The following is a 14413-nucleotide window of genomic DNA, read 5'->3' on the forward strand; positions in this document are numbered from 1 at the left end:
AAAGGCAGCAAAGGATGTGACTAGCATATTTGTGTGAGGCTTCATTAAATCAGACCCCACAAGGGGTCTCAAGTTTTACCAGTTTTATTGTCATTGGGGGAAAAAAAACCCAATAAGGAGTGAAAAAGTGGGTTGAGGAAGTAGCTTCTGCCAATAAACATAAACAAAATTTAGCTTTAAAACAGTCCATCTTGAGAGATACACTGTATTTTTGAGGGAGGGGTTTCCTACTTTTGTCCCTCCTTGTATTTTATTTGTTTTTGTAATATGCTTTCCAAAGGCAAATGTTCAAAACAAATAAATTTTATTAGACAGTTTATATTTTAATACTTAATGTGGTGACTTCACATGGAAAGGATGTCACTAAACAAAAAGATTTTCTTATCACAGATTGGTCTCCACCTTGTTCACCTCTATCTATAGCAAATTCTGAGGCCATTCAGGTCACTGAAAAAATAAAAATAAAAATAAAAATAAAAGCTTCCATTTATGTCCCTATGACCTTTTTTCCTGTTCAAGCTACTTTTGAAATTTTGGGGGGGCTATTCAAACTCCAGGGACAGGTTTTAATTCCTGTCCTAACAAACTAGATACTGTTTCATCTTGAATGTTAAAGCCATTGAACGGGAGGGGAGGAAGACATTTTGAGCCTCTTCAGGAAATCAGTAAAGCATTGAGGATCTTATTATGGATTCTGCAATGTTACATAGATAATTAATGTATTTGAAAATTATACTGGATAAAAGCTGTGATAGTTACACACTTGGCCTTCCTTGAGAACTTGAGAGGGATATTAATCTGTTTCAGATTTTATTAATAACTTTAATCCTACTCTTCAAGTCTCTAAAATATTTCATATTTCAGATAAAAATATATTTCCTGTGATTCTTGCTAAACTGACCCTACATTCTGCTATTGCCACTCTGCTATTGTCGAGTGTTTGGTTTTGAATAGTTGATGACTTACATTTGAAAAAATATTACTACTTTCCCCCCCAAGTTAAGAAAGTACACATTTTCCCAGATAGAGCTAAAAACACATCTATACTTTAAAAGAAAAAGAAAAAAAATTGCATGCTTTGGGTTTTAAAGCCTTGGTTATTTTTTGCTCCTAAACTATGGCTTTACAAAGATCAGAAAAAATAATCTTTTCTTAGAATTTGCTGATTCTAGTGAATTTTATCTTCCGCAGAAAGAAGTACCTGAATTAGACAAAGACGGGAAACTCATACTTTGTTACCATGGATTCGATTACTTGTTTTTGTCAGTTGATTACCTCTACCTTACTTTTATGATTCATTAAGCAGAAAAAAGAATATATATGCAATATTTCTACTTACAGATGTAGCCCATGATTTTAGTTTAGTGTTCTCTTATTGGGTGATGTTATGATTAACATGTTATGTCACATATAATCATTGTATGTTAAATAGAGTAAAGTTGTAGGATTATGGAAGTATAAGTGAACACTAAACTAAAATCATTGGCTACATATGTGTGAAACCATGCGGTTAGAAATTATATATATTAGAAATTATATGTGTGTGTGTACCTAGACCTCCCTTGCTGCAGTTTAAACCCATTGTTTCTGGTTCTATCCTTAGAGGCTAAGGTGAACAAGTTCTCTCCCTCCTCCTCATGACACCCTTTTAGATACCTGTAAACTGCTATCATGTCCCCTCTCAGTCTTCTCTTCTCCAAACTAAACAAACCCAGTTCTTTCAGCCTTCCTTCATAGGTCATGTTCTCAAGACCTTTAATCATTCTTGTTGCTCTTCTTTGGACCCTTTCCAATTTCTCCACATCTTTTTTAAAATGCGGCGCCCAGAACTGGACACAATACTCCAGCTGAGGCCTAACCAGAGCAGAGTAGAGCGGAAGAATGACTTCTCGTGTCTTGCTCACAACACACCTGTTAATGCATCCCAGAATCATGTTTGCTTTTTTTGCAACAGCATCACACTGTTGACTCATATTTAGCTTGTGGTCCACTATAACCCCTAGATCCCTTTCTGCCGTACTCCTTCCTAGACAGTCTTTTCCCATTCTGTATGTGTGAAATTGATTTTTCCTTCCTAAGTGGAGCACTTTGCATTTGTCTTTGTTAAACTTCATCCTGTTTAACTCAGACCATTTCTCCAATTTGTCCAGATCATTTTGAATTATGACCCTGTCCTCCAAAGTAGTTGCAATCCCTCCCAGTTTGGTATCATCCGCAAACTTAATAAGCGTACTTTCTATGCCAATATCTAAGTCGTTGATGAAGATATTGAACAGAGCCGGTCCCAAAACAGACCCCTGCGGAACCCCACTCGTTACGCCTTTCCAGCAGGATTGGGAACCATTAATAACAACTCTCTGAGTACGGTTATCCAGCCAGTTATGCACCCACCTTATAGTAGCCCCATCTAATTTGTATTTGCCTAGTTTATCGATAAGAATATCATGCGAGACCGTATAAAATGCCTTACTAAAGTCTAGGTATACCACATCCACTGCTTCACCCTTATCCACAAGGCTCGTTATTCTATCAAAGAAAGCTATCAGATTGGTTTGACATGATTTGTTCTTCACAAATCCATGCTGGCTGTTCCCTATCACCTTACCACCTTCCAAGTGTTTGCAGATGATTTCCTTAATTACTTGCTCCATTATCTTCCCTGGCACAGAAGTTAAACTAACTGGTCTGTAGTTACCTGGGTTGTTTTTATTTCCCTTTTTATAGATGGGCACTATATTTGCCCTTTTCCAGTCTTCTGGAATCTCTCCCGTCTCCCATGACTTTCCAAAGATAATAGCTAGAGGCTCAGATACCTCCTCTATTAGCTCCTTGAGTATTCTAGGATGCATTTCATCAGGCCCGGGTGACTTGCAGGCATCTAACTTTTCTAAGTGATTTTTAACTTGTTCTTTTTTTATTTTATCCGCTAAACCTACCCCCTTCCCATTAGCATTCACTATGTTAGGCATTGCTTCAGACTTCTCGGTGAAGACCGAAACAAAGAAGTCATTAAGCATCTCTGCCATTTCCAAGTTTCCTGTTACTGTTTCTCCCTCTTCACTAAGCAGTGGGCCTACCCTGTCTTTGGTCTTCCTCTTGCTTCTAATGTATTGATAAAAAGTCTTCTTGTTTCCTTTTATTCCCGTAGCTAGTTTGAGCTCATTTTGGGCCTTTGCCTTTCTAATCTTGCCCCTGCATTCCTGTGTTGTTTGCCTATATTCCTCCTTTGTAATCTGTCCTAGTTTCCATTTTTTATATGACTCCTTTTTATTTTTTAGATCGTGCAAGATCTCATGGTTAAGCCAAGGTGGTCTTTTGCCACATTTTCTATCTTTCCTAACCAGCGGAATAGCTTGCTTTTGGGCCCTTAATAGTGTCCCTTTGAAAAACTGCCAACTCTCCTCAGTTGTTTTTCCCCTCAGTCTTGATTCCCATGGGACCTTACCTATCAGCTCTCTGAGCTTCCCAAAATCTGCCTTCCTGAAATCCATTGTCTCTATTTTGCTGTTCTCCCTTCTACCCTTCGTTAGAATTGCAAACTCTATGATTTCATGATCACTTTCACCCAGGCTGCCTTCTACTTTCACATTCTCAACGAGTTCCTCCCTATTTGTTAAAATCAAGTCTAGAACAGCTTCCCCCCTAGTAGCTTTTTCAACCTTCTGAAATAAAAAGTTGTCTCCAATGCAGTCCAAGAATTTGTTGGATAGTCTGTGCCCCGCTGTGTTATTTTCCCAACATATATCCGGATAGTTGAAGTCCCCCATCACCACCAAATCTTGGGCTTTGGATGATTTTGTTAGTTGCTTGAAAAAAGCCTCATCCACCTCTTCCCCCTGGTTAGGTGGCCTGTAGTAGACTCCTAGCATGACATCTCCCTTGTTTTTTGCCCCTTTAAGCCTAACCCAGAGACTCTCAACACTTCCGTCTCCTATGTCCATCTCTACCTCAGTCCAAGTGTTTACATTTTTAATATATAAGGCAACACCTCGTCCCTTTTTCCCCTGTCTATCCTTCCTGAGCAAGCTGTACCCATCCACACCAACATTCCAATCATGTGTATTATCCCACCAAGTTTCAGTGATGCCAACAATGTCATAGTTGTATTTATTTATTAGCACTTCCAGTTCTTCCTGCTTATTCCCCATACTTCTTGCATTTGTATATAGGCATCTAAGATACTGGTTTGATCTTTCCTCCCAGTTTTGTCCTGACTCTCCTTTCTCTCTGCCAATATAGCCCACACTCCCTCTTGTTTCCGACCCATCTCCCCGGTCTCCATATTCCCCACTTACCTGTGGGCTTTGCTCACCTGTCCCCGTCAAACCTAGTTTAAAGCCCTCCTCACTAGGTTAGCCAGTCTGTGGCCGTATAGGGTCTTTCCTCTCCTCGAAAGGTGAACGCCATCTCTGCCTAGCAGTCCTTCCTCAAATAGCATCCCGTGGTCTAGGAAGCCAAAGCCCTCCTGGCGACACCATCTTCGCAGCCAGGCATTCACCTCCATGATGCATCTGTCTCTGCCCGGGCCCCTACCTTTGACAGGAAGAATTGAAGAGAATACCACCTGCGCTCCAAACTCCTTCACCCGTACTCCCAGAGCCCTGTAGTCACTCTTGATCCGCTCAGTGTCACACCTTGCAGTATCATTTGTGCCCACATGGATGAGTAGCATGGGGTAGTAGTCAGAGGGCTGGATAATCCTCGACAATGCCTCCGTAACGTCTCTGATACGGGCCCCCGGCAGGCAGCATACCTCCCGAGATGAAATGTCAGGGCGACAGATGGGCGCCTCCGTCCCCCTCAGCAGAGAGTCTCCGACCACCACTACCCGACGTTTCCTATTCGCAGTGGTGGCAGCAGACTCTCCAGCCTTAGGGGTACGAGGCTTCTCCTCCTTTACTGTAGGGAGTGATTCCTTCTTTCCTGTATCAAGAAGAGCATAACGGTTACCTATAACCACGGCAGGAGGGTTCGGAGCAAGGGTGGAGCGCTGCCCGCTGCCAGAAGTAACCAGCTGCCAGTGTCCACCCTGAGCCATCTCCTCCACCAGTGGTGTATCAGCAGTCCTGTGTACTGGGACAGCTACCTCAGCTGTCTCCACATGGACACTGTCGAGGAATTGCTCGTGGATACGGATGCTCCTCAACCTAGCCACCTCCTCCTGTAGCTCTCCCACCTGCTGCCTGAGAGACTCCACCAGCAGGCACCTCTCACATTGGATGGTCCCCCCAGCCTGGATATCAGTAAGTGGAAATTGCAAGTTACAGTCTTTGCAAAACCACACCAGGATCTGGGTAGAGGCATCCATGCTTAGGCACTCTGTCTGGCTACAGGCACAGGTGGAGGAGACAGTAGCAGTGCTGGCACAGGTGTTGCGGGTCTTCCTAACCATCGTAAGCCTCCCTCTGTCAAACTCCCGTCTGCAGCCCCCTGTCAGCTGAAAGGGTTGTTTAAGCAAAAAGTTATGAATGTAGTTGCTTTATAGGTATTAAGGGGAATCAAGAGAAAACAGATGGAACCAGCAAGGGACCCTCGCCCCCTTCCTGCTCCCCTTCCAAACTCCCTTGTGAAACTCCCTGTTAGCAGCCCCTGGTCGCAAAGCTCCCTGGTCGCTTGTGCGCTGCTTTATAAAGCCCTGGCCTGTATGAATGCCCCGCCCACTGCTGAAGGCTCAGCCACTTACCAGAGGCTTCTAGCTTTCAAACCTTCCAACTGCCAGCCACAGCACACGGTCCTTCAAACAACCAAAACAAACAAACAGACTGACAAACACAAGCTCAGCACACAGCAAGTAACCCTCAAACACAAACAAACACACACTACAGACAGTCACTTACCCCAAAAGGATGCTGTATTGCTCCTCCTTCACCTGGAGAACTCCCTTGTGAAACTCCCTGTTAGCAGCCCCTGGTCGCAAAGCTCCCTGGTCGCTTGTGCGCTGCTTTATAAAGCCCTGGCCTGTATGAATGCCCCGCCCACTGCTGAAGGCTCAGCCACTTACCAGAGGCTTCTAGCTTTCAAACCTTCCAACTGCCAGCCACAGCACACGGTCCTTCAAACAACCAAAACAAACAAACAGACTGACAAACACAAGCTCAGCACACAGCAAGTAACCCTCAAACACAAACAAACACACACTACAGACAGTCACTTACCCCAAAAGGATGCTGTATTGCTCCTCCTTCACCTGGAGAACTCCCTTGTGAAACTCCCTGTTAGCAGCCCCTGTTCGCAAAAAGTTCCTAACTGTCAGGGTGGTTAAACACTGGAATAAATTGCCTAGGGAGGTTGTGGAATCTCCGTCTCTGGAGATATTTAAGAGTAGGTTAGATAAATGTCTATCAGGGATGGTCTAGATAGTATTTGGTCCTGCCATGCGGGCAGGGGACTGGACTCGATGACCTCTCGAGGTCCCTTCCAGTCCTATAATCTATGATTCTATGATATAAATATTACATATTTTAAAGAGGTGTGGATAACTAATTATTTTGAGTCAAAATAGATAATATGTTTAAGTTGATAGCAATGTTCTTTCTGACTTTTAATATACTCATGATCAATTATTGTCTTTGAAAATATCTGCTGTCCTTCACCTATAGATATTGCTTTATATCCATAACTTCAGGGAATGTCAGTGGTGGAAATAAGGTCTTAAGGTTTCATATAAACTGAAGTACTGCAATCCATTTCCTCATCAAAAATTTTGCTTTCTTCCCTGAGGAAAGAATACAACTAAATCTTTCATTCTTCAGGTTATAAATATTATATTCAATAGGAATCTCTATTTCTGATACTTCTAAATGTTTTTTCCAGTATTTATCATAGAGCTTTCCCCCCACAGAAAATTATTTCACTTTCTCGTATTGAAAGAATCCAGTAAAATTGTGAGAGGCACTCTGTAAACTCAGAGATACAGTAGTCACAGTTTTATCTCTGTCACTTTAAACTAACAATTTGAAGTGTGTTTTTCACATTTTATTACTACAAAACTTGCAAAACATTTCATTTATTGCTAAGATCTCTATACTAGACCTGGTTGAGGTATTTTTCTAAATGTTTTGGAACACTGTTTTTTTCTTAGAAGTGCTCTGTTATGTCATCCACATTAAACCAGACTCATCTATCCCTCCTTAATTGTCAATTTAGCTTCAACACTGCAAAAAAAAATGTTTGTGAGCAAACATACTAATTAACAAAATGAATTTCCTATAGCTATTCCCTTCTGCATTCACCTTCTGTGAATATTTGAACCATTGAGGTGATTCATTAAAATGGATATTCACACAATACAGCATTGCACTTGAAATATTCAAGATGAGATGGGACACAGTTCAAATAGGAGGAGAGACTCTGAATATTCATTGTCATAGCCCTGGCACAGAGGCAATTGGACTACTTATACATGGGAATTACCACACCCTTTGCAATTAGAACTGTGCAATTAGCCCAGAAGACCTGTAATTTTACGTGAACAGAAACAATCAAGACCAACATATGACGTCCATAACCAGTGACAACCAACACAGCTTGCGCTATCTGTTACCATTGCTGTTTGGAAGTGTTCTCCCTTGTGCTGAGCAGTGTATTGGTATGGGGGTACAATAATCTTATAGTTTGCATTATATTATCATTATTTGTGGTGCTGTAAAGTTTTGTTATGTATTGCAATTTGCATTAGCTGGTTGGATTCTCTTTCTTCTGTTCAGTGCTGTGTAGTTGTGGGATGTATAGTAAATTGTTTTGGTTCTGGTTTACAGAATTTTTGTAAATTTTTGCAATGTTTATGCCGCTGGAGGGGGACATGAAGTTGTCAGGGTGATTAAGTCAGTTTTAGGTAAATCTGTTGGGAAATGGTTGGGGTCCCCAACCTGGCTGCTTGGGGGAAAGACACTGCTTTATGCAACAGGACTTAAACAGAACCCACTTTTAAAGGTTTCCAGGGGATGATTCTAAAGGAATCTCCAGCCCTTAAAATGGAAGTACAGTGATAGTTATGTATTACAATGTTTAAGCTTTAACATCTGTTTTACTTCCAAGCATGTGCCTGGGGTTGACAGTGGCATACCAGATGCAATGTCTCATTTTCAGATCAACAGATTTCAGGATCTGGCACCAGAAGCCAGCAAGGAACCCAAAAAGATGCGCTAGCTCTATGGAACCTTGGCTTATGATGGTTGTCAGTGTAGCACAGAAGTTGGTGGCTCTGTGAACATTATGGAGCTATGGAAGGAGTTTTAATATTTTTTGTGCAATTGCAGGATCTGGAAGGCCTGCCACCAATATGGCCCATTACAGAGGAACCCAACCATCGTCACTCGCCAATTGGCCCTTACATTTGTCAGTAGGCTGAACGATTACCCAGATCCTTGCAGCAGTTATTTAATTTGAAGGTTTCTAGCATGGCAGTCTTGACGCACCGATCTTATGGAGGATACACATTGGTCCCATCACTGTTAATATGCTTAGGAATCTGGTGCAATCTGGAACCCATATGTCATTGTGGACAGGAAAAGGCCTTGTTCAGGGCAGCATTTCTGGTAGCATTTTTTGTTTGTTTGTTTGTTTGTTTAGTTTTTCAGATAAGTGAGTTAATATCTGGGTCCTGTAGGGATTCTTCTGGAAGGGCTTTGGAGCTGAGGGATATACACTGGGAGGGGTGATTGGTTACGATAACCTTGAAAAAGTCAAAGATGGCTCCAGGAGGCGGGACTGAATTCATTAATCTGTAGGATGGTGACAAGCCCTGATTATGCCCTTTAGAGGCTATGAAGGTGTACATGGTAATAAGACCAGGGAAGAATGGGCCCCTCTTTATTCACAATGATGGGAGTCCACTCACAACATACCAGGATGGGGAATGACACAGTTGGGGATCCCAGCGCATGAATTTGGTTCCCACTCAGGATTCCAGCAACAACAGCAGCGGCCCGGCTGGGTATGGGGCCTAGTGCAATTCAGGCAATTGGGTATTAGCTATGCTGAAGCATACAGAACATATGCAAAACCCCAGGTGGGGGAATCAGTTTTAATTTTCCATTGGGTTTTCAGTCCAAATGCTGGCAGACAGACCAGGCAGACAGCCCTGTGGATCTGTGGGCATAGTATTGTTTACTGAGCATAGGGGAGGAGGTTTGCATCTGGGCCTCACTGGTGAAACAATCTTGAGCTGCAAAGGAGGAGGGACATGTTATGGGATCAGCAGATGCCCCTTTTGTACTCTGTGGGGACCTGTGAGTGGACATCAGATATAATTGTGTTTCACCTTTGGGAAAATGAATTGGGAACGTGTAAAGGGACAGACTTAATTATCAGATCTCAGAGGGACTTGGGGCAGATCCTGGAACTTTTCCCAGGAATAAAAATGGTGTGGTCAGACATGTTGCAATGCAGGATAAGGCAAGGAACTGTGAAGCCCCTGCAAGCCAAAAACACTAGGAAGTATGAGAATAGAGAGGTAGCCAAATTTATGGGTGCTATGGGAGCAGTCGGTCATTTCACATCCATAGCATATGGTGCAGCAGAATTATTCAGGGAGGAGGGGGTTCACCTGTCAGACTTGGAAGCTGACATGTTTTTGTCTGATATTAAAGGGGGGCATTAGGAGATGTCTGGGGACCCAGCTAGGATGTGGGGAGGCAGACAAACTAGTTGCTGGTGCCTCCTTGTGGCAGACATCCAGTGCAGGTATTCCACAGGGAAGGGATACAGGGATCAGATAAAATGGATTGGTAAAGAATTAAAAGGAGGTATTATTTAAAGGAGTGGAAACAGGGGAGGAGAGGTTCAGCACTACGACTGATATGGCAGGGAGCTATCCTCCCTCTTCATAGTCCCTCCATAACCCTCATTCGAGGGGGGAGATGGTGAGAACCCAGAAGCAGGTTGGCTGGGGACCAGGATGGGTAAGGGGCACGGCAGACAGAAGCCCCCTAGGTATATATTGAAATGATTATGGAATTACCTGCATTGTATATTTTTATCTGTTGGGTACTCACAGACATTTAAGAATAAAGTTGCAGCCTAATTAAATCACATCTAGTGTCTCCTGTCCATCTTCCAGCATAGCTGGACAATGTAAGTACAGTTGTAGTTGTCTGAGTGTGAGTAGCATTGCAGCTTGGCAAACAGAAGTGGGAAGGCTATGGGACCACTGTGGTGGGGAAAATGATTAAACAGTGATTGGGAGATTTTTGAAATATCAGGTGCAATTTACTGAATGTTTTATTTTTAATTATTTTTCAGTGACAGGTATTAAATATAAAATTATAAAGAAGTAAATATGTAAATAGAATACTAAATCTGAAATACAAAGAAAAGAGTATACAATAACTATTCCCACACAGACAAAAACAAAAGTTTATCCATCTCCCACAAAAAAGAGTAAATAAATAAACCAACAATCAAACATTTATATTTAAAAAGTGGAAACCTACCTGGTACTTGTTTATAATACTAGACTTGCTTGCCATGAGCTAATTATGTTTTATGAACAAACCAACAAATGTAGACTAACTCCTCAGTTCTGCCCTATCTCCCCAAAGTTTCCCTGTAGCTTTTCCCCATTAAAAACTTTATTATTCCTCTCTTCCCCATCCAGCGGCCTGATTTTCCATTGCTAGTACCATTTCTAGTAATTTGGGTCACAATTTAGGGAACCACTTAAGCATGAGCTCATATTCATCCATATTCTGCAAAGCATGTGCATAAGTTACATTGGGTTCCATGGAAGCTTTGCTGAAAAGGAATGTTTTACTGAATTGGGGCCTTTCCCCTGTGTAAGGTGGGTATAAAAGACCACCAGTCTGATCTGGCAATGATTCATAGCCACTTGGCAGAAGTTTAAAAGACTATGCAAGAGGTCAGGTAATGGAGAAACTAACCCAACTTTTCTTTCTCCCTTCTCTCACTGCTCCCACATGTCATTCCTGTCTCCACCTCAACCAGTTTACTCACTCCCAGCTCACTTAACTCTTTCCCTTCCACAGTGAATTAGCTACTCCCTCTTACTCTCCTTCCCACTGCACTTTCAGTTTCACAAAATTTAAGACCAGAGGAGACTAGCAGATCACCTAGTTTGACCTCCTCTGTATTACAGCTGATTAAATTTCACCCAGATGCCCCTATATTGAGCCCAATGACTTTAGTGAGACTAAAGCATTTCAATGCTCAGGAGACTAAACTGTTGCGTGCCACTGCCAGAGAACAGGAGAGATCCAGGTGCCACCAATGCCTGAAGCAGTAGCAATGGAATTTATTACGTGAGATATACACAGATGATGCCAGCAGGAGAGGAAGGTGAAAAGCCCAAGGCCTCTGCCAATATGATCTGGAGAATAATTCCTTCCCAACCCCAAATCTGGTGATCAGTTTGACCATGAACATGTGAGCAAAAGACACCAACCAGGCATCTAACAAAGAAAGTTCTCTGTACCACCTCACAGCACTGATTCACTCCATCCAGTGTCCCATTTCTGTGTGCTTCAAGAGGAAGGCGAAAACAAACAAACAAACAAACCCAGAATACATCTGGCCAACTGTGTACTAGAGAAAAAAATCCTCTGTGACCTCTGCAGATGACCACTGGAGCCCTGAAGCATGAGATTTAATTATTGGCTTTATCTTAATGCAGAGCTGCAAGTGTTTTGAGAACGTTGAGGGTAATACAGGAAATTCTGTTCTCCCCATGGCTGATGAAGGAAGGGGACAGTTGATAGATTACATGGTCAGAAACTACTACCATGACCATCCAACCCAAAACTGGATTTAAACATACTTGTTAGAAAAAAATATCTAATCTCATTTAGAAGACTCCAAGCAACAGTGAGACCACCACCACCACAACTGGTAAACTGATGCAATGTTTAATTACCCTCTCCCTGAAGAAACAGATTGACAGAGCCAGAAGAGTATCCAGAAGTCATCTACTACAGGACAGGCCCAACAAAGAAAGTAACAGAATCCCACTAGCCGTCACCTTCAGCCCCCGACTAAAACCTCTCCAGTGCATCATCAAGTATCTACAACCTATCCTGAAGGACGATCCCTCACTCTCACAGATCTTGGGAGACAGGACAGTCCTCGCTTACAGACAGCCCCCCAACCTGAAGCAAATACTCACCAGCAACTACACACCACACAACAAAAACACTAACCCAGGAACCTATCCTTGCAACAAAGCCCGTTGCCAATTCTGTCCACAAATCTATTCAGGGGACACCATCATAGGACCTAATCACATCAGCCACACTATCAAAGGCTCATTCGCATGCACATCTACCAATATATGCCATCATGTGCCAGCAATGCCCCTCTGCCATGTACATTGGCCAAACCGGACAGTCTCTACGCAAAAGAATAAATGGACACAAATCAGACATCAAGAATTATAACATTCAAAACCAGTCAGTGAACACTTCAGTCTCCCTGGTCACTTGATTACAGACCTCAAAGTCACAATACTCCAACAAAAAAACATCAAAAACAGACTCTAACAAGAATTGGAATTAATTTGCAAACTGGACATCATTAAATTAGGCTTGAATAAAGACTGGGAGTGGATGGGTCATTACACAATGTAAAATCTATTTCCCCATGCTAATTTTCCCCTCTACTGTTACTCATACCTTCTTGTCAACTGTTGGAAATGGGCCATCCTGATTATCCCTACAAACGTTTTAATAGCCCACCTTAACTGATTACTCTTGTTATAGTTAGTATGGCAACACCCGTTTTTTCATGTCCCCTGTGTATATATATCTTCCTATTGTATTTTCCACTGCATGCATCTGATGAAGTGGGGTTTAGCCCACAAAAGCTTATGCTCAAATAAATTTGTTAGTCTCTAAAGTGCCACAAGTACTCCTCGTTCTTTTTGCTGATACAGACTAACACTGCTACCACTCTGAAACCAATCATTTCAATGTAATATTATTTCTAACATCAACTTCCAGACACTATTGGTTGTTATGCCTTGTCTGTGAGATTGAAAAGTTCAGTTCCCTATTTACTCTTCTCTTTTATATCAGCTAATTTTTTTCCTCTGTACTATGTTCTGTCTTCTTTTGCTCATGTCCATGTCCATGACCATATTTTGTTCTCTTGGCCAACCTTCCCTTTATCTTCTTCTCTCTTTTTGCCTTATGAGACTGTCATAGCTCACTATTTGCCTCCCTCTATTTTTTTCCTTATTCTCTCCAAAACCATCTGTTTACTATCTTTCCAACTTAATTAATCAAATACCTGTCCTTCAATCAGTTCTCAGCACCATAGTCCCATCAGTCAACACCAAATTACTCTCTGAGGAAGGAAATATAGAACCTATCACAGTTTTTTGAAGAAAAAAACTCCACTTCGCTCCCAAACATATGGAATTCAAAAAGCAGCCAGCAGGGGCACTGCTCTGAGAACAACAAAGTTGAGTGAGTGTTACTTGTCTCCATTTGATATATTTCTCCTATCACCAGCTTCTGTTACCATTGTCAAATTTTACAGTAACATTGTGCCCAGTCTGCCATTTCTATCAGTAAAATTTTGTCCCTCCTCCTTTGAAAAAGTACCATTGACAGAATTAAAGTTTTTAAAATACATTTGAGAACATACTCTGGTGCTCGTGTTACTCTGACTCAGCTATTACTTTTTCTGATTACTCTAAACTCTTTTGATACTGTTCTTTTCATACCCCTTGTCAATAACTTATTACTATTGGATATTACAGTGTTGTCACTTAACAATAACAAATACAACTCAGGGGAAAAAGTGTCACTGCATATTTCATATAAGACTGGTCAACTCAGGTTATCCCTTTCAAGTTCTCATTACAGATGGTATAACCTGATAATATTTTCAAGCTCATTATTAGTAATGTCCTATGTTTCTACAGGCAAAAATTAAGCAAAGTTAAATAAAAGTGGGACTTAAAACACTTACTACTTTACTTGGCAAGAAGTTGTTTTGCTTAAATTGATTAAAAAGAATCTGTTCAAGATGCTCTGCAAAAGTAACAGCCAAGCTTTTCTAAGCTTTTTTAAGAAGTTAGCATTTTTGAGACTAATGATTCTCTCATAATCATTTCTCATTTCTCCAAATCTATAATAGCTGTGACCTTAATAAACATGCAGGTAATTATGGAAGAAAAATTCAGTAGATTTTGAATCTACACATGGTATGGGTATATATGGCTTTTAGTTTTTAAATATTCTGCCGCATCATATCTTTTAATGTAAAGACAAACATTTATCAAATAACAGCATCCTCTTTCTTCTCTGTAAAGTGCTGTGCATATTAAACTGAAAGGAAACACAAATAAAAATAACACATTCCCCTCTACTATAAGTCAGCAAAAAAAAAATCTACTAAGGATTTATGGATATACAGGTAACTCTTTTGCTCATCCATGAATCATTTGAAGCCTAGA

At 41.4% G+C, this 14413-nt stretch overlaps 1 protein-coding gene across 2 annotated transcripts in view; it reads right to left on the reverse strand.

The window, feature by feature from the left end:
- CSMD3 (CUB and Sushi multiple domains 3) overlaps positions 1-14413 on the reverse strand; it is a 1168516-nt gene that overhangs the window by 111855 nt on the left and 1042248 nt on the right. The gene's annotated exons all lie outside the window — the stretch shown is intronic.

The sequence above is a fragment of the Chrysemys picta genome, chromosome 2, assembly GCF_011386835.1.
Source record: "Chrysemys picta bellii isolate R12L10 chromosome 2, ASM1138683v2, whole genome shotgun sequence".
In the NCBI taxonomy this organism is placed as follows: Eukaryota; Metazoa; Chordata; order Testudines; family Emydidae; genus Chrysemys; species Chrysemys picta.